Below are 20,639 nucleotides of genomic sequence, written 5' to 3'. Positions count from 1 at the left end.
AGAATCTACAGATAACCACAGTAGAGAGAGAAATAGCTGAGGACACAAAACACAAGAAGAATTTTAAGTATTCACCACTAAAATATAGTATATATTAAAAATGCTGTCAGTGTTTATTGCTAAAGTCAAGAGCATCCCTGAATTCAGGCTTTGTTCTATATTTCATGCTAAATGCAACAATAAATATTGAATTACAAGAATTTAGTTTGAAAGTTTAGAAATATTTAAGGTCCCTCAAAAAGAGTTCAAAAATTACTCCTTAAACTAAATGGCCTTTCACAACATTCAGAATGCATTGAGGTTATTATTGAAAATCATGGAGTTAGCATAACTGCAAATCCTATTGCACAGTGTACCGTGTTATAAGAAGTGGTTTATTAAAGCATAAATGCATTAAGAAATCTAGGTCAGGGGTTTGATGTGGAGCCACCTCTGGCTATTCTCACCTCTGTGGGCCAAGCCCAGCATGGGCCAAGCCTGGCATGGACCAAGCTTTAACAAACAGGAGCCACAGCTTCTCTGGCTCCCGGCAGGACTTCACCACCAAAAAGACACAGGGCTCAGACTCACCCAGAGAGAATTTATGTGGTGACATCCAGCAGGACTAGAAACTGCTCCAGCTGGGGAAACGGCTGATCTGCTTCAGAAGCACTTTCCAAATCCTTGTTTACAGCCCAGCTGCAATCACAGCCCCCATAAAACCTGGACAGGGAAAACATTTTGAGTTCACCAGTTCATGCAGTACTATTGGCATCAGTTCCACCCATTAATTAACACTCCCAAGCCTGAGAACGCAGTTGTCTTTTACTTCCAGATGGGCCACAGAGATGATGCACTACCATAGGTGGGATGCAGGCACTGCTGTGGGATGGCATGTGGGGACCACGGCTGGCTCCACTCTCTGGAACCCTCTGGGGAGACACACAGCCCTTCAGGACAGGTCAGTCTGTGCCAGGTGAATAGCCTTCCACACAAGGGTACTCACAAATTGACCTTGTCTCCCATTTTGCTTATTTGTAAAACAGACAAAAAGTCTGAAATGCTGGAGGAGCAGGAAAAGGAACAAGTTTTGGGTCCGTCCCCCCCGTCCCCCGCCTTGTTTAAGAAGTATTTAAGGCATGTTAATTCTTCCTCGATTTGCTAGAGGGTCTCTTGGGGCACTCGAGAATATTACTTTTCCCATTGCTTCCTCAATAATTATACAGACTTTCATGACCAGAATTTCTTATCTAGGATATTAAACAGCAAAATCCCCCACTTTCCTGCAGTAGTCAAAGCTGTTCTTTATTTATCAAAGCAATATCCCTCCAAATCAAACAGGCCAACTCCTTCCTCCCCGCCCTGCAAAGCTCACTTGACAGCAGCAAATGCTTTGGAGCAGTGGCTCAGCCTGGCAGCTGCAGCACCAACCACCTGCACCACTGATCACCCTTCAGGACTCCTGGCAAAGCCAGCCATGAAGGGTTGGAAAGGGAATCCTCCAGAAATGTTGTCCATCAGAAAGATGAGTAAATCCACCTCATAGGTTTGCAAAACCACTGAAAAATACAAATGCAGGTGACAACTGAAAAGGGAAGATACAAAACACATTAAACTTTCCAAAGTGAGCAATGAAATAAAATTATTCCAATGAGGAACACTTGCATTTAAAAAAAACTGGTACATATACAACCAGTCAGAAAGGCTACTCTCTTTTCCAGAACACACTGCTTCTGACAAGACCTTAACTTGTTGGCTGATGTCACCACTAACACCTGGGATAGCAAACTGCAGCCAATCCTTACACTGTTTTTGTGCTAATGACTGAACCAAGATCACTGGAGTCCCTGGCAAGCTTCCCATTTAATTCAATTAACTCTAACCAGGCCTGTGGTGATTGCACCAGTCAGCATAAGAGAAAGCCAGAAACTGGATCCCTGGATTCTGATGGTAAAAACCAAGAAAGTTTCCACTGTAACTTTCTAGTACAGTTACCAGCAGCCTAACCTGCTGTTACTGAGCAAACCAGCATCCAGAGGGGTTTTTATAAAACAATGTGGAAAACCATTATTTTAATCTCCAAAAATGCTCAACATTTTGCTGAGAAAAAAAATGGAAGAAACGTATTTCATTGTTCGGTGGGGGTTTTGTTTTGTTTTGGTTTTTTGTTTGTTTTTGGGGGTGTTTTTTTTGTGTTAGTTTATTCTAAAATGTTCTGTTACATGTCAGTTAAAACAAATGTTACACTGCATCTCCTTGTAGGCTGTGTTAGAACTGCAGAGCCTCCAGGAAGATCATGTTTCCCCTAATGCAATGCAGATGTCTTGATGCCAATCTGCGCAACACACCCTGGGAGCTGCTGACCTCTCCCTGGGGACCCTGACACTTGGAGAGATTTAAGTTCATGAGGTATTAGCTAAAAAATGCAGCTTAACAGGGAAAAGACTTCAAGTGGAAATTAACTTTGAAGCTGGTTCCACAAACTGAATGCTATTGAGTCTGGGAATGTCAAAATGTTTCATTTAAATAAAAAAAGACATTCCTGACTCTTGTTTGGAGTTTTATTCTCACAAAAAAAAACCTCCAAAACCAATAAATTAAAAAATTCCTTGGTTTTGAGATGAAACCAAATAGAATCTATGTAAATTCCTCATCAGACATGTGATTTCATTCATCTAACTTCATTTAAAGATAATTTCCTTAGAACACAAGATAATTTCTTCAGAACACAAACCACAGAAAATTTAAAGTGTCTGATATAGCTACAGAACCAAGGGGGTATAACACCAAGTCCCTCCTTCCCCAAACTCACGAAACATCCGACTCTGCTAACACTATTAGCTGCTTTCTGCAAGCTGTGAAGAGGAGGAGGAGACTGGACGCTGAGGGTGGTGTTTGCATAGATGCAGCTCTCCAGCACATTTGGGTAGCAGGCCAGAACCAGAAGAACTTGAGGCCAAATCTGAGGAATGTATGAATATGATTGCTTTAGTGCAGACTTCTGTGAAACTTTGCAAGCCCTGACAGAAAGCTCTTAAGGCTGTTGAGCTGGTGGGGTAACTTGACTGGTGGGACGCTGTTAGCTGTGGTGTGAGTGGAGGATGTCTTGTGCTGCACGAGAACTTCTGTTACAATAGGCTGACCTAAACCCAAGAACGGAAATTAGCAGTCAGGGCCAGCAACGAAGTGTGATCCCACCAGGTCACTTCCAACAAGCAGTATATTTAGCAATCCAAGGCTGTGGGGCACAGCATACCACTGCTCAGCAGACAGAAATTCCTGCCCTTGGCCAGGCTCATCAGGCTATGCTCTGCAGCTGCTTAGGGGCTGAACTCAGGGGCTGCTTTTGGCTGCTCCCTGCCCCTAACAGCAGCACTATAAGCAGAGGCCATGCAGCAGCACAGCTCCATGCTGTCAGCTCCTCTCACAGAAATCCTGACATACAGCATCCTTGTAATACTTAAATGAAATATGGTGACGTTTCTTGTGAAAGCGCTGACCATTCATTGACAACTGTCAGTTCAAGCTTAGGGAAACGTGAGGAAGGGTTTAAGTTTAGTACCTTGGAATTCTGATGAATATGAAAAGTAAATTAACCAGGGAAAACTAAGCTGCACTAACAAACTGGTGTATCCCCTCAGCTGACACAATTTCCAGGTCTGTGTGATAGTTAAAAAAAATAAAAATAAAAAAATAAATAAATAAAGATTAATACTTCCCAAATATTTTCCTTTTACTTTTGAACATTCTTCTACTGTAAGCCCCAAAGGGCTGCAACATATTTGCCCACTCACATTATTTAGTTAAGAAGTTCTGAAACGGAGATTTGCACAGATGTTCCCTCAGTGGTGCTTTTGAAGTGTTATGTCTGAGATAGCTGGTAAAAACCCTAGAAGTCTGTATACTGCCAACATAAATAGTGTATTTAAGGATGGGGGATTATCCATTCTTTGACAGGGCTGTGCTACATATCACTAGCTGTCATACAAAGTCTGCTGTCAGTTGCTAGCAGCAATTTTGTCTGAAATTGAGTCCAGCACAAATAATGCTCAGATAGACTTTTCTCCTGGAAAACAAAGCCTTCAGACCTTCAAAAGGAACTCTAAAGACTCATATGTGACCACTATCTTGGACATACCTCAGAAACAGCATGAGTCAGCACAGATTATTGAAGCTTCAGAAAGTTTTGATTTTTTTTGTGGAAAGCCTTTTCTGGCATTCCTGTCATCTTCTGGCCTGTGTGTGGATCCTCTAGAATGGCTGAGAGTATAACAGGGAAGCCAAAATCAGTGTTAATAGTTAACATAATGCTGCGTTCCTCCCTGCAAATTCACTGGAGAATAACAATTCTTTGCAAATATAGCTCAACTGCTCTAGGTCAGCAACCAGTCTTTGAAGTTAGAAAACCAATGCTGTGGGTCCAGCTCATTAAATATATGTTTAAATAAACCACTACATTTCATGGAAGTTTTTCCCATCCCACAGCTCCAATGGACAGAGGTGCCAAGCACCCCTGGCAAGGATGCTAGGCATTTGTCTCCCATGCACTCCCATCTACACATTCAGCATCTTCCAGAAGGGAATAAACCTCTGCATTGCACTTTAACACCTGACCATGTCCAGGTATTTTCTAGATGTCCCCAGTTACCCCATCAGGCATCACTTCAATACTAAAGATCCATAAGGGATAACATAGGGAAGACTAGAGCCATACAAGCACCTGCAAGCAGATGTAACACTGTGAAGCACAGTTACACCCAAAATGTCCACCCTCGGCAGTGCTGACTGCTCTTTGTGAGGCCAGGCTCATGTGCTGCTGTGGCCACGCAGCAATCCAGAGTGCGCCTGTATGGAGCGAAGCGCATTATGCTCAGGCTGTGCTGGGACCGCACCAGCAGCGGGACAAGGCTGAACCTGCCGCTGCCCTTTGTTCTGACACCTTGTGCCCAGCATGTCCAAGGGACACACAGTAGAAACCCATGGGCAGCTGCTGCCTAAGGAACACTTCTGTCCTTTTTGCTGCTCACAGATATGGGGCCAGAGCGGCACATCTCTGCAACATCCCCAAATTTGCAGACACCCTGTTTTTGATTTGTGAGTTAGAGAGCTCTAATGTAACTGTGTTAAGTAAACCTTTATCTTTTACCAAATGGGGGGTCAGCTGAGGCAGTATCGTGCCTGAGCAGGGCTGATCTTGTGTGGGTCATGGTGGGGCAGCAGTGGGATGGCAGTGGGAAAAAAAAAGCCCAATCCAAAAACAAACAAAAACCAACCAAACAAAAAAACCCACCCTAACAAAAAACAAAACACACACCGCCCCCCCCCCCAACCACCCCAACCCAACACCCCTAAGGAAATACCTACAACAAACCCAGTGTAAAAACCCCAAGCCTTTTAAAGCATTTCCAAATGCTATCCTGATACTCCTGCTGGGTGTCAGGTTATAGGAACTAGACAATCCAGTCATAACAGCTGAGGAGCTACATCTGGAACTGCATCACCTGCTTCACAGAGCTGACAATAGCATTAGCATGAAACTAAAATTGGAGGCTTGAGCACTGCAGTCACTGAAACTGATGACAGTTCAGCAATTCATATCCCTCATTTTTCTTGACTGAAATAACCATAAAATCAGCTCCCATTCATGCTTCTCCCTGCTCCTCAAGGAAAAGCCCTGGTAAGCCTGGCATGCCTTGCACACAGGGAGTTCAACTGCCACTTCTTCCAGGGCTTTTAACATTCCCAGCAATTAAAGTGTCGGGAACAAACTCAAAAAGAGATCATGTGTTCACAAATCAGCGTTGTTTTACAAAAATGTCAGGGCATGGGAGCCATCATTAACCATCACCTGTGCATGAATACTTATGAGACACAGTAGATTAGGAATGGACAAATAAAAACACATGCAGGATACGGACAAAAGATCAGGAGAGAGAAGACAGGAGAGAAGTGAGGCTGTCAGATGCTGAATCTCCTCTGCACCAGAGTTGAAGGATGTTACTATTGCAGAGTTTGCCTCATGGCTTATAAAGGACTATTGGTCCATTTACTTGAGCCATTCAGAAATAAGAATTCAAGACTCTCAGAGAATGACTAGGTGGCTGGATGCAAGTCTGTGAGTACACACATTAGGTGTGCACTGGAAGAGCCTCATCAGCTGTCCTGCTGCCAAGGCTAAAATGGGATTCTGACTCCAGGCCCTCTACTCAGTAGGACAGCTAGGTCAGTGCTACATTCTTCCTCAAGCAGCAACTTGGTTTACACACTAGCTCTAGAAGTGACTTCCTTTGCTTTAGTAATATTTCTGGGATGCAGTTCTGGTTCATTGGAGCTGAGTGGAAATTCAAGACAAAAAAAAAAAAAAATCTGATTTCTGTTGTTCTTGGATAATTTCATACTATTAATTCTTCATGTGATAACAAAGAGTTAGTATATAGTCTGAAAGAAAATGAGAATAGATGTACAGTAACATTATTGTCAAAACTACTTCCTTCAAGTGGGTTGTGCTTAGGTATAGGCAAATTTCCCATTTTGTTCCTACCACTTGCTCACGCGGTGCCCACAGCTGCAGGGCAAGAGTGCAGCATGGACCTGATTATGAGACGCAATTGTGCAATGTCACTTGGTCCTATGTGCAGGTAAGTCTGAACTGATGTCAGGCTTGTGCTGTTCCTAGAGTACTAGGGAGTTGCTAATATTAACAGCTAAGGAAGTGAAAACATCTCCTGCTAAACACCAGATCAGGGTGTCAGAGTGGAAAACAGGCCCAGCCTCTGTGAGCACGCTTTGTAAATAAATCAGATGTTCTTTTAAGGTGCACAACAAAATTTATTGAAAGGAATGTGAGCCTTTCCATTGACCTCACTAGGGTGTGTCACATATATTAGGCAGAGAAAAATGCCTAATGCTATTTAATCGTACATTTACTTACAATATGAGGGGGCTGTTCTTTAAGACCCAGAACAAGAGACTGAACATATTGTCATTACAGCTGCAAAGTCATTGCACTGAAACAACTGCTCTGTCCCAATCCCAGAGAAAATGTGATTAAGACTTGCTGTGAAGTATATGGCAGCACACAGACTCTTGCAGGCTTTCAATGCAAGGACTCTGTGCATACCCTTCTGCCTGTGGTGTGCTCACCTGCAATTTGTCAAGCTTGCTGCAGTTTTATTTTTAGTTCTATACAACATTTGGAGTTTCTGATCCATAAATACATCTCCTCACGGTGGTACATTTGGAAAAGCCACAACGTGCTACCGCCTCCGCTGGCAACTGAAGCCTCTGATCACTGACAGCGTTGAGCTTCCAAACCAGTCCCTCTTCCGTTCTTTCATCAGCATCTGGCTTGCTTTTGGTCTGGACACAATTTCATTTGCACCTTCTGGTCCAGACGTTGCCTGTGGCTTCTTGCAAGAATCTCCCAATTCTGCTGCAACCCACATGGAAGGAAGGAGCATGGTATAAGATGTGTTCTTCACCTCAACTGCCATAAAGACCTGGGCACGGCTGGGCTCCTCTGGTGCTGCTCTGCTCCTTTGAGCAGCTATGTAATTAAGTGCAGTCACACAGCTCACTGCAGCTGGTTGGTCTCTCCTCCTCCCTTCTTCCTACACTTGCTGCAGGCATGAAATGTTCCCAGGTTCCCACAGTCATCCCCCAAGGTATGCCAAGCCCATATGTTGCTGTCCCCTTTCACACACATTACAAAAGAGCCATAAAATTTGCTCCTTGGAGATACGCTTCTTTGTGCACAGTCCACCCAGCAGAATGAAGAAACCTAGCCAAGATGGCCACAAAACCATGTTGTTGCTTAGTAAGACTTCATTTAACAGTGACACGAAGTTTATTATTTTGGGGTTAAGTAATATAACCCACCATATTTTCAACATAACATGCCTACTTAAGTACAACTGCTTTATAGTCTTTTGCTTTAAAATTTTCAGTTTGCCAGGAGTAAAAATGTCCTATATTATACTGCAGACATCCGTTCATTCCCCATTTTTATCAGCATTTAGGGCTATGATCAGAAGACTCTGACCTTACTCTAAAAATCAACTATATTACAAGCAATCAAGTACCTGTATTGAAAGTCCACAGTTTACAGCTGCTTTTGGCTGCCCCAGGTAGCTAATGCTGTTGGAGACATTTGCTCTGTCCTGGCATCCAGAGGGGAACACGATGTTTCACTGTCACTGCCAGCACTTTCCCAGTGCCCCGCTCCCCCTCTGCGGGCTGTGCAGGTCCATCAGCCGCTAAGCCCAGCTCTTCAGATGACATTGGCGTCTGTCCCTGAGGAGAGCACTATCCAGTGGACTGAGGCTTTATTTAAAGCTGGCTGTAAAACATACACCACTGATCAGCATGTATTTTAAACACCAGACTTTTTTGAACTATGCTCCCAACCGACAGGTTTTAAGGTAACATCACATTTGTCAGTATCACAAATGATCGCTACTTTAACATCAAAATATTTCCCTTCATTAAGCATCATCTGCAGAGTTGTCACATGCAGGAAGACATTTGAAACAACTCTCTAGGATGCCAATACAGAATCAGCATAAAAACTGCTCTTTGAATAAAAGCTTAGACTTCTGGCTGGAAACACCTCCCAAGCAGCAGCAATTGCTGCTCACGTCACAACATTCTTGACAACAACAGCTAAAGATCCCCATTTCAAAAGCGACTGAATGTTACAGTGCAAAGCTAAACACTCATTCATGGCTGTGACAGCTTTGTGGGGCTCATCTCCCTTACTGTCTCTTAACGCACATGAATTATCCTCCCAAATAGCTACTTTTCTATCAACAATATGCACAACATCTTTCAAAAGGCAAAATGGAAATCCCTGCAAGTATTTTTGGTGCTGCTTCCAGCCAGAAATAACAGTAATCTGATCCACAAGTGAATTCCGTTTCTGTTGCTGAATTCCTTTGTACAAATATCTCTGCTTTGAAAAGGTTTGGCAACAGCAAGGCACAAGCTAATTTTACTTATAAGGTGTGACTCAAAGAAGATTTGCAAGTTTCCGAATCACAGAAAGTAAGCATCTGTGGCCTCTTACCAGTTCTGTCAAGAGAAAACATCACAGTTCAGCTATTTTAGATGCAAATTCAGACCTACTTGCTGCAGCCCTGCAGATCCCCACCTCCCACCACCCTCACGCTCTCCCCAAGCACAGCAACATGACCAAATCCAGAGTCTTGCCTTGGGACATAGGAAACTTCCAGCCCCATTCAAACCCTCTGTTGTTAACAGGCTACATTACCATGGGCAAAATTTAGCCTGCAGTGTTAGAAAGTGGAGTAAATCATTAATTCGAGAGAATTCAGAAAATGCTTTGTGAAAGAAACAGGTGACCAAGGAAATGGTGAGCCACTCTCCACATTGCACAGTGCCAAAACCCCGGGAAGCTCAGTGACTAAGCTACAAAGACTTGCAGTAGAAGCGAATCTTCAGGGGCTGTGTAGTGCCTATGGCCTGGTCCTGCTGCACTGTAAGCAAAGGCCTACGATCAGTTAATACCTCTGTGTTCTTTTGCTGCTGAGAGAGCTCCCACTCAAGGTAAGGTTGCTCTGAGGATGGGGACAGCTCTACCACACTGGCTGCAGCAGCCCTGGGGAACATGCAGTTGGCCTGCCTACTTCTGCAGTCCCTGGGAACAGGCACTGCCACCCCACAGAGTTTGCCAGGCTGCTAGGGCCAGAGCTGCTGTGAGCACTCCTCTAACATTTTCTTCTCTTCATTCACTGCTTATGACAGACTCGATCCCCTCCAGCCCTGCAGGAACAATGCTGAGGGCTGGAAGGCTTCAGCATGTCTTTCCAGCACCAATTCATTGCTCTCCAGCCTCTCAAAGACCATTTTATCACCATGCCTCAACTCATGGGTGAACACCACCATATCTTCTTTCTTAAAATGGGTCTTGAGGGTTTACAGATGTCAGGCATGGTATAAAAATTAAACAGAACTGTTTGAAGGAATGAAGAGTCCTCCATCTCCCAGCAGTCGTGAGATCTGGCCATTGAATATATGGGTGAATTGTCCCATAAAATTCAGTATCAGACATGCTTAATTTTGCTTCATCATTTTTATACACTGCTGCTCTGCAGCCTCACAGTTCATCTTCTACACAGCTCCATTTGTCAAACCAAATTGTTCCCTGACAGTCTGCAGAGACATATATTTGCCATCTGCAATCTATTCCTCGGTTTCTGGCACATATTTTCAGTGCTTTCTTTTGAAAGCTGTTTCAGATTTCCATGGGCTTCTTCATAACCTCTGCTAGCAAAGCCTCACACAGCCTAATTGTTGACAGCTGTGTCATGAGAAGTATTTTACGTATCTTTTGTTGTTCCTCTTGCTGTATGCATACAAGTTGCTACATTAAGAGCTTCTGAGCTGTGGAACACGCACCAGGATGTGGAAAGACGGTATCTCCTGAGAGTGGGTTATAGGGATTTAGTTCATTACAGTTTTACAGAAATAGTTGCAGCTCTATACAGTAAAATATTGACAAGTAAAAGGCATTTGAGCAAACAGGCATGAAGCTCTGAAGTTTCAGATTATTGGTAAGCAAGTACAGAGTTAATTAGTGTAATGACTGGAGGATGCTCAGAGAGTATGGATCGTTTCACAAAAGAAAATCCAAAGCTATTAGCACATTTGTCAGAGCTAGGAAAACTTGCAAAATTGTATTTTCCTGCTGAAGCTCCAAGGACCAGCAGGGTCCATCTCTCTAACAAAGGCACCTGTGTCACATTGGCTATGACCAAGCCAGCAGTCAGGCTGGTTATCAGAGTAGGCCAAACAAGGCTGTGGAACCTCTGCTCACACCCAACTGTAGCACTAAGAAGAAAGCAGCCACAGCTGTACTTCAGCCCAGAAGCAGAAGAACCTGGTACAGGCAGTGTCTGTGCCTCTCTGATCCAACATTCAACTGTGACTTGTGATACATCCTGCATCCATGGCAAGTCTCATTCTAAAGCAGTCAAGACACATACCTAGATGCAAAAACTTCTTTATGTATAGCAAAGGCCAGCATTAATAAAATATTTAGGTAGGGGCCTCTGTAACTCTTGGGACACTGAGTACCCTATACTCTCACGTTTCACTCAGTACCGTCCCACATGAGAAGTACTAGGCTGGAAAAAACTAAATCTCTCCTTTTCTTTTAGAGTTCACATTTCAGTTTCATGGTAAAGAAAAATCCAGTAAAAACAAACAACAAAAACACAAACAAAGGATATACCCCAACCCCCCAAATAAAATCACTGTTGTTTCCCCCCCCCCCCCCCCCCAAAGCAGAAAAGGGACTGCAAGTATCAGCAGAAGATGTGGCATATGCAGGGGATGGGAGGTTGTGGTGCTACTACGAAAGATGGAAAATGCTGAGGACTAGACTGTTCTCTTCTGCAAGGCTGAACACAAATCTGAAACATCTGTTCACACAACTTGAGATGAGCTCTCAGTCAAATAACATAAGCACAAACTCTCCCTGACATCAGTGCAGAACAACTATCAGCTAAGCTTTTTGTGGAAATCTAAGAATCCAGACACTTGATGTTCCCTGCAAGCACAGAATAACAATGCATTTTTACTACCAGCATATCATTTGCAGAGAAAAATTAGTACTTTTTAAAAGTATTCTAAATCCTGAAATCTTTGTTTTTTTCTAGAACTAAACTGTACACACTCTGCTTTAGGAGCTACTCAAACTGGTCAATTGCTGTACATATAACATATAGCTCAGGTCAGCACAGTTGGTGCTTGAGCACAGAATGGTTTGGGTTGGAAGGGACCTTAAAGCTCATCTAGTTCCAACTTTCCTACTATGGGCAGGGACACCTTTCTGCTAGACAGGTTGCTCAAAGCCCTGTCCAACCTGGCTTTGAACACTTCTGGAGATGGGGCAGCTACAGCTTCTCTGGGCAACCTGCTCCCCTATCAAAAGCATTATCCAATGGGCAGCGAGCAGGATTTCAGCTGACAGTATTGGAGGATAGAAGTCATTTGCATAACTTGCATCCAGACCTCAGTTCACGGCTCACATTTCTTGTTGCATCTCCAGATTTGGTAGGAGAGGGTGCTCCTCTTTTTGTGCATTTTTTGCAGGGTTCAATTCTCATAAATGCCCACCTATACTTACAGAATAAATACTTTTTTAGCAATATGAGATATACTAATAAAAGTGCAGTGGCAGATCAAGCAAAAAAATGCAGAACCATGTGATATATACACCTCTTCCCTGCTTCTACAGCTCCAAAGCATGTGTTGCCTGCAGCTCTCCAAGAAATCTCTGCATTCAATACATTTTAAAGAATGAACCCCCTCCTGTTAACTATAAATTGGGGTCAGTTTCTGGTTCTACTCCTAATTCTATATGTGCATGTAAAAGTCACTTCGTTTCCATGCTGCTGTTCTCAAATCCTTTGTCTGCCTTGCCTCTTCAGCAATGGCTAAATAGGGATTGTCAGATCGTCCTCAGCTATGTACCTGCACAGTATCCAAGGGAGGGAACTGGATTTGAAACGGAGGACTCTAAAAGCCACAGGAAGAAGGGAGGAAAATAAATAAATAAATAAATAAAATAAAATTAAAAAAATAGTGGTACATGGTACCCAGTAGCTTTCCAGTGGTGTGGGGGGAAGGCCACGCCAGTTATTTTTGCCTTCCTTCCGTACAACAGTAGATGGAGCTCTCCTTTCACCAGCTTCAGGAGTCCATTAATGCCTGCAGTATTACAAATTCGAGCACTGTAATTATTCTGTCAGCACCTGCTAGGGCTGCTACATTTGACCGATCTGTGGTGGCTACAAAGGGGGGATCTCGGGCTCCACAGCTGTCTGCTCGACATCACTCAGCAGCATGAAATTCTCCAAAACTTGTAAATGACAAAAATCTTTGATTAAGCACAGTATTGCCTTTCCTTCCAGTTAAGCATTGTGTAATGCGCTTCCTTTGTAAATTTTTACCAGGATTACACAGAATTCAGTACAGTTTGGAAATGACATGGCATGTTTTATTTCTCTTGCAAAATAAGGAATGAGAAATTTTGCTTGCCACATTGAGAGAACATAAGAAAAAAATCTTATCATGCCTGCGAGTACTGAGGACTGCATTATCCAGAGGATTTTACAGGCACTAAAGGTCAAGGGATCTGTGGCCAATTTCTCAACAATTGCCTGCAGACCTAACACCTACAATCTGTATGTAACAGCAGGACAGGGGCGGAGGGATGAGGGGCAACACTGGCATTTACTTGCATCTCTGCAAGCTGTGAAAAATTACAAATGCAGATGTTGATTTTCTCTCTTCCCACCCCATCTTTATGTGCTGCTGCAAGTAACTCCAGTAAAACCCTGCACAGATGCAGAAGGCCTTTGTGATGTTGTGCACCACAGGACCAGAACTACAGCTGCAATTTCCTCAAGACATATCAGCCATATTTTCTGCAACAAGAGCTGACAAATTAAATACTGCAGATAAGTGAGAACAAAGTTAGGCTGCTCTCTCTCGTTCTGTTTGTTTGGTTGTGTTTTTTTCCCCCGGGGTGGGGGGGTTGGTTTTTTGTTGGTTGTGGTTTTGGTTGCCTTTTTAATGTACCATGCACATCCTGCTTCATTCTGCTAAAAATCCAAATGCAGGCTTGACTTTAAAGAGTAATCACATGCTACTGACTGCCAGGGAAGGATATCTTCAAAGCCAATGTACAACTTGTTATTCTTTGGAAACATGTACTGCAATATAAGCAATATATAAAAACATATTCCGACCTTTTTTTTAGATTCTTTGAAGAAGATTTCATGTTACGCAAGTAGGCAAGCCAAGAATATTGTTACATGAGATGCTGGAGATGATATTTGCCAGCAAGGTAATTCAATATACATCTATTCTTGCATTCAATAATTAAAGAGAGGCCCCCAGCAGTGAATTGCTGGGTGATTATCTCACAGCCTCAGATACCTCAACCACCAGAAAAGTGCCAGCACCTGCAGACAGGCACTGGCAACTGTGCACCACATCTTCACAGGCAGGTACAGAAACACAAGCAGGCAGTATTTTCAGCAGAACCGATTTTTCATCTCTCTGAATAGAAGTTAACAGAACAAGAGAGATTAGACACCCATCTCTGAAGACAGGAGTTCTCTACCAAATAGCCCAGTACTGACTGACTTTCTGGATTTAAGACTTTATCCTGTGTCTAATTCTGCACAGATATAATGGCCTGTTGAGACAGGATCTGTGCTTCAGCCCTAAGAGAGCAAAAATCTAGGTAAAGACTTTGACATTTGGTCTTTAACGAATAGAAGCCAAGAGCTGACAAATTAAATACTTCAGAGAAGTGAAAATTAAACAGTCCTGCAGTCACAAGTGTTGGCATATGGAAAACTGCCACTAAGCTAATAATAGAAGTGTCTACTGCAGCAGAGAGGGAGGTCCCAGTGTCCTAGAACAAGCCATACATCTGGGCACTGGGAAGACAGCCATTAGGCAATGTATGTTTAAGTAGCACGTACTTGCTACCTTCCTACCAGCTATTCATCTTTGCAACCACAGGCTGAGGGCAGCAGTCCACAAGCAATAATATCACACTGGGGACAAAAATCAGGTTGGGCTCTACCCACCAGGCTCCCATTTTAGCAGACAAGTTTCCTGTAGCCACAGGAGCACAGGGCTCATTGCCTGGCTGAGTACACCTCCTTTACTTAATTCGCCAAAAAATGGAAAACTGGTTTGTTTGTCACACACTTGCATGTGCATATTCTGGACACAAGCTACTTTCTCTAGTTACTTCAGGTATCTATGAAAAGCATAAACCTGCCTGGGGACAGTCTTTCTTGCTCACTGCAGCCCTGACCCCTGCACAATTTCTTTGTGCACAGTGGAGCCATGCTGCTAAGAAATGAGAGGAAAACTGGGGTCATTACATGGAACATGACCAAAGCATGCAGATATTACTCACAACCAGAGCATGAAAATGATTTACAGACAGGTGATTATGAAGCTAATCTATAGTGCTTGCATAAGGTACTCACTTGATACAGGATGATAATGAATGATACAGGAAAGCAAATCAAGATGGTGGAACTGCAGACAGACATTAGTTAGGCTACATACCTTCAGCTGCCTACACCTCTACTCAAGTAGAGATGGGAAGACCAAAAGTGTGCTGCTGGCTACTGCAGCACAGCACAAGATCATGTATATATTATAGTACCCTAGGAGGAAAAGCATACTCATGTGAAACATGCACCACTCACATACGCGTAGCTCTCCTGGAGATGACAGACAAGATGACTCCTCCTAAATAGTGTCCTACACTCTGTAATGAAGATAGCTGACAAGAGATAATGGGCACTAAAGAGCAGAAGTGAGATAAAGCACTAAAGAGAAGAGGGAGATAAAGTGCTGAAGAGGAGATATGCGTGAGTGCACACACACACAGGGACATAAAGTACAGGCAGGTTCTGCCAGTTTCAGCACTGATTCACTGCTTCTCTTTCTGAAGTATCTGGCCCTTATACTTAGGAGACTTTCAGAAGTATCAAGCTGTGTAGCAAGGGACAAACCAAGTGGATCCATCAGTCTAGGGAAGAGCAGCTCCTGGGGGTTGAGGGTGCAGGAAGAAGCTTCTGCTCCCAAGGAGGCAAAAGGAAACTTCCAAGAAGTTTCTCAGCTGTCTGGTTCTGTACCCACTGACATGCACTCACTGCAAGAGATATTTGCTGGCTCAAGATAATGCACCATCAGTTTGGATGATGACTACAGGAGGGACAATTAAGTCATCTTCCCTTTTTGACAGAAAAAAGGCCCAAGAGTCTCAGATTCACTAAAGGGGATTTCTGTCCAACTGTCCCTTTCAGAACACCTGTTAGAACAGCCTTAAAACGTACCAGCATCATGTTCTCCAAGTTTATGCATAAAACACCTGCTGCACACACACAAGCTGCTTTTCAGTCAAGTCCAATACTGATTATCTATTACAACGGCAAACGTATGCAGGGCTTTTTACTACAGTCATACGCTCCAGAAAAATCCAGTCTTCTTTGCCTATGATTACAGCAAGAAAAAACAACCTCAAGAGAACCTGAAAGTTTTTCTATTTAATGTTTCAGATTAGAAGGCAAGAGACAGTTGAACAGTTCTGCCCCTTCTAGCTGCCTCCAGCAAATACAGCTGCCGTCCTCCACAAGCAGGAGTTAACTCACAATTTTCTCGTCGGAGCTGGAGGTTTGACTTCCACAGCGCTGACCACAGGGGACACACCTGTGATGATTTTTTCAGGGCTGGCCAGGTTCCTCCTCCAGTGAGGAGGAAGGGATGGAGTTTTCCTCCTTGTTCAAGGTACAGGCTGCTGTGGCCAGGCTTGTCACCAGCCAGGAATGACAGGAAATGCTTCTTAAGGCCTGCTCTTTCCTCAGCACAGGGTACCCACCACAGCCACAGAAATCTTTTGGCACCAAGGATGGTGCCCTGGCCTTCTCTGCTACTGCTCTGGGATCTCCCCTCCCTCTAGCCCCTTTATGCCCGTCTCTTCTGCTGCCACCTTCAGTACCTGTTCTCTCCTGCCCCTGCCTTGGTTTGAACAGCTTGTGATACAGCAAAAAGTGAAGAGCAGGAGACATAGAGGAATACCAGGAGGGCTCATGCCTTCTTACTCCCTTCTTGGCACTCCTGGGAAGGTGACATTTGACCATTCATAGCAATGGTGTTGATATCACACTGGGCAATAGCTCACAAATTAAAATAGCAGCAACACTGCTGGTACTCACAAGTCTCAGAAAAGAAAGGTGGTGTGGAATTGGCTTGTTCATCTTTTCCATGACAGGAAACATGCCAATCCCTGTTACCAGCACAAACATTGTCTACTTTGATCATTCTTTGCAACTCACAATACCGTGCACGAGGACCACACAAATAAGCAAAACCACAGTATTCCTTTTGCCTTCTATGGCAAAAGTTTAAAATGCAGAAAGTCCCAACCTCTCCGCATTGTTCTTGGTACGCACCAAAGCATTCAGCTGCTCGCTATTTATCGTGTTACAGCCTATGGATGTACCAACTTTCTAAATACAGAAAACTGGTCACCCAGCAGTCAGCTGTTGCACCGACTGCAGGGCAGGCAGCCTTTCCAGGGGCTGGAACCTCATGGCCAGCACAGGCTGCCAGTGACAGCACCAAGAGGAGCTGCCAGCAAGCTCGCCTCAATGAAACAAGAATCTTCCGCTTTCTATCCAAATCCATTAACAGCAGAGAGAAGAGTCAAGGAGGAGGAAGGGTAGCCAGCTATTACAAGTACATGTACAGCACTGTCTTAAGCTACCATTTTTCAATTACTTTTCTGCTTTATGGCCCTTAGCACAAGCAGAAAAATGGAATTGAGGTGCAGAAAGTAACCAGTTTTTCTTTCAGCTTCTCATGCATTCACACCAAATCAGAGCTTGGATCAGGGACGCCCCCAGGAAGTACTGGAAAACATATTCAGAGCTTTGTGAAAAAATGTTTTTACAGGACACAGGTTGCTTCGGAAATTACAAGCAAAAGGCACTGAAGTGTAACAACTTTTTGAGAGGTACCTCCATCAGAAGATTCCTATGGCATTTCAGATACCCAACACAAGCCTGGTGGCCAAGAGCAGGGCTCTGGCCAGGCGTACCTGCAGCCCTTTGCCCTAGTGCCAGTTATGCATGACCACTGAGACAGGGACCTTTGGTGAGGCACCTCACCACCATCATACCTGATGGAGCCTGACCCCTAAGCAGCTGGGGGTGTGTCCCAGGCATCCTCTTCCATGGGCTCAGTTACGAGGCATGAACATGAACAGGGGTCCTGCTGAAGCAGCCACCTCCCCCAGGTGCAGCCTGCAGCAGCTCTGCAGCAGATCCCAGCACGGCACAGAGGCAAACAGCCTCCCAGCTCGCTGCAGGCTTGGTGTGTTTGGAGATGCCTGCATGCACCGCAAACCACTGGGAGAGAGTGTGACGAGGCTGCAGAAGTACCAGCACCATTCCCGAGGCCAGGCACTGGAGCACAGATGGCCAGAACACATTTGAACCAGTACATGCAGGCACCCTCTCACCAGGGGGACAGCACATGGCTCCCAGGCTACGAGGCTGTGTGCTGGTGTACCTCATGCCCAAGGCAAGGGAAGAGCTTCCCAAAGGGTACTAATAAATGTGCAGAGCAGTCCAGGACCCTCCACTGGGCAAAACTACAGTGATGAGAGCCAGCTGAGCTCTTGGAAGCCTTGTACCCAGCTTCAGGAGGTCTGCAGTAACCCAACAGACCCTGGCGTCAGCTCTTTGCTTTCCCAGGCCTTCCAGGGGAAGGCCAGGAGGGAACAGATGGCTCTGAGACAGAGAATGTGTTGCCAAGCACCCCAACCCACACACACAGATCTCCTCTGGAGATCTTTCTTTCAAGCCATGCTGCCTGTTACCACTGGTGAGAGCCAGCAGGACTCCAGTGGTGCGAGCACAGTCAGGGGCCTGCTTGTCTCTTCCCACACCTGAGCAGTTCATGCTCCAGCTTAAGAAGTCTTCGTTAAGGACCAAAACATTCCATTTTTTTCTGGGTGCATGATGCACACTCAGTCCTGGATGCTATTGGAAGGAGGTGGCAGTAAAGACCATCTCCCTTCCCACAGACAACTTGAACTTGCTTTCTTGTATTAGCTTTTGGTTCATTTGTCTTTACTCTAAATTCAGCCAATGAATTAGCTAGATGTTTTAATGATCAAATTCTTTGTATTTCTTATTAAAAGCTGGTTCAAACAGCACTGCCTTTCGTGACTGCATACATGGCTTTTGGGGTGTTACGCACCTGAATTGCTGTAATCTGCCCCTTCACTGAAAGTGAAGGTTTTTCACTTCAGGGAAAACAGCATTTGCAGTAACAAGCTGTCCCTCAGGCCCCAACAGCACAAGCACAAACTGTAGTTTACTGTAACATGCCAGCTATTCCAGATTTCTTTCCACCTATATTATATACAGCATGGAAGCTTCAGGAACTATAATTCATGCAGAATGTGATTTTCTTTCACACATCAAGCACCAGCTTGCAAAATAACCCAGCAGTCCTGATTTTAAAGGTTAGAGCAAAATGTCCAACCTCAGTCCCAGGGTGTCCCAAGTAGCAGATATTTGGGTGTAAAAACATGGTGCACAATTGCCTCAAAGCTGGTATATGCACGTGCAGCTTGGAAATACAAAACCCAAAAGGTAGAGATTTAATAAAAACGTGGCAATCAATACAGAAAAGCAGGAGAATATATGGGCAGAGGTCTAATTTCATACACAATAAATGCACGGTAGTTTTATGGGTATTGGTCATTTGCATGGGCCTTGAAAAAACACTTGTATGGAATAAAGCAGGTAAGAATCCCATGGTTTTCCTTATTACCCAAAGACAGTGTAAAGCAGCAGATTTGGTGATTTACTTTCCAGGTTTCTTACATAAGGAGATGAGAGACAACCACAACGGACATCTCACTACCTGCCTCTCCTCCTCTCTGTACTCTGTCTCAGCCGAGCGCTTCCTTTTCCTTTTCTTCTGACTTCATATTACTGCCAGTCCTGGTTTTCCTCCCACATGGCAAACATTCATCTCCTGGCTACATTCACTTGCAAGATGAAACAAGCTGCCTGCCTTGCTCTGCACAGTATTAAAAAAAAATGACATGGGCCTAAACTTCACAGCTAAGCACAAATGCACCTGATCTACTAAAAAGCTGAAGGACCAAGGTTACAGGACAAGCTGCTCTCAGAAGTTCAGTCCTGTGGGTAAAATGCAGAGCACCGGTTTTAAATGTATTTTATGGGGTAGACAGAGGCTGCTTATTCAGTGTACTAGAGGTAGATGAACACAGAACAAGCATTAGCAGCTGATCGTTTCTACGATGGGAGAGATTTATCCTGTAAAGTCTTTACATAGTACCTGCTCAATAAACCCAAGACCAAAACCAAGATCAGAACACAGTGGCGCACGTGTGGAGATGATAAAGAAAATCCAATCAAAAGACAGAGTTACAAAGACATTTCCCATCAGAAGAACCAGAGGAAGGATGGAGGCGAGAAAGTGCTTTGTTCAGTGTATGTCACCCCCACCCAGTCATCACCACACTCCTTCCTTTGAGGGGGGGTCTAACCTAGGTAAACAACACCCGCTTAAGTGTAAGTTAGGAGTTCTCTCATAAGATACAGCAGTAAAGGCCAGCAAAAGTACATGCAAGTCTAAAGCCACAAGTCTAAAATTATTTGAAGACACAAGCATATACGGAAAAAGCCCCTGGGTTTAAAACATGGGTTATGAAAGCCAAACAGTTGTGCCCGGTACTGTGATCAAATGCCATCCTTATTCCATCAGAGCTTAAAATAGGGTAACAAGGCAAACAACTGTAAAAAATCCCGAGCTGCTGCCAACGGACACGCAGCAGGCAGCAGCACCGCACTGTTTCACTCCACTTCCAGGGATGTGGTGTTTTTAGAAGGAAAGACTCCATTATGATTCAGGAACACATTCAGCTAAGTGTTGATACAGCGAGACAAACTTCATCGGTAAACTACACCCTGCAAAAAGATCCACAGACCACAATGTTAAACCAGCCTGGCCCCAGCATGACAGGCAGCGCATGCATGCACAGCACAGCTCATCTCTCG

The 20,639-nt window shown here is 44.2% G+C and overlaps 1 long non-coding RNA gene across 7 annotated transcripts in view; it reads right to left on the bottom strand.

Annotated features, from left to right (window-relative positions):
- LOC134155760 (uncharacterized) overlaps nt 1–20,639 on the bottom strand; it is a 65,220-nt gene that overhangs the window by 7,697 nt on the left and 36,884 nt on the right. For 3 of the 7 annotated variants that reach the window (XR_009961709.1, XR_009961708.1, XR_009961713.1), the window contains 3 exons: nt 8,061–8,317; nt 4,700–4,824; nt 4,118–4,239 (listed from right to left, as the gene is read on the bottom strand). This is a non-coding gene — a long non-coding RNA (uncharacterized LOC134155760). The remainder of the gene's footprint in view (nt 1–4,117; nt 4,240–4,699; nt 4,825–8,060; nt 8,318–20,639) is intronic. The other 4 variants (XR_009961710.1, XR_009961712.1, XR_009961711.1 and 1 more) reach the window with 3 other exon arrangements.

This window comes from Pezoporus occidentalis, unplaced genomic scaffold (genome assembly GCF_034315485.1).
Source record: "Pezoporus occidentalis ecotype Australia unplaced genomic scaffold, CSIRO_AGI_Poc_V1 ctg8, whole genome shotgun sequence".
Lineage (NCBI taxonomy): Eukaryota > Metazoa > Chordata > Aves > Psittaciformes > Psittacidae > Pezoporus > Pezoporus occidentalis.
This window is presented reverse-complemented; position numbering and strand designations above follow the sequence as displayed.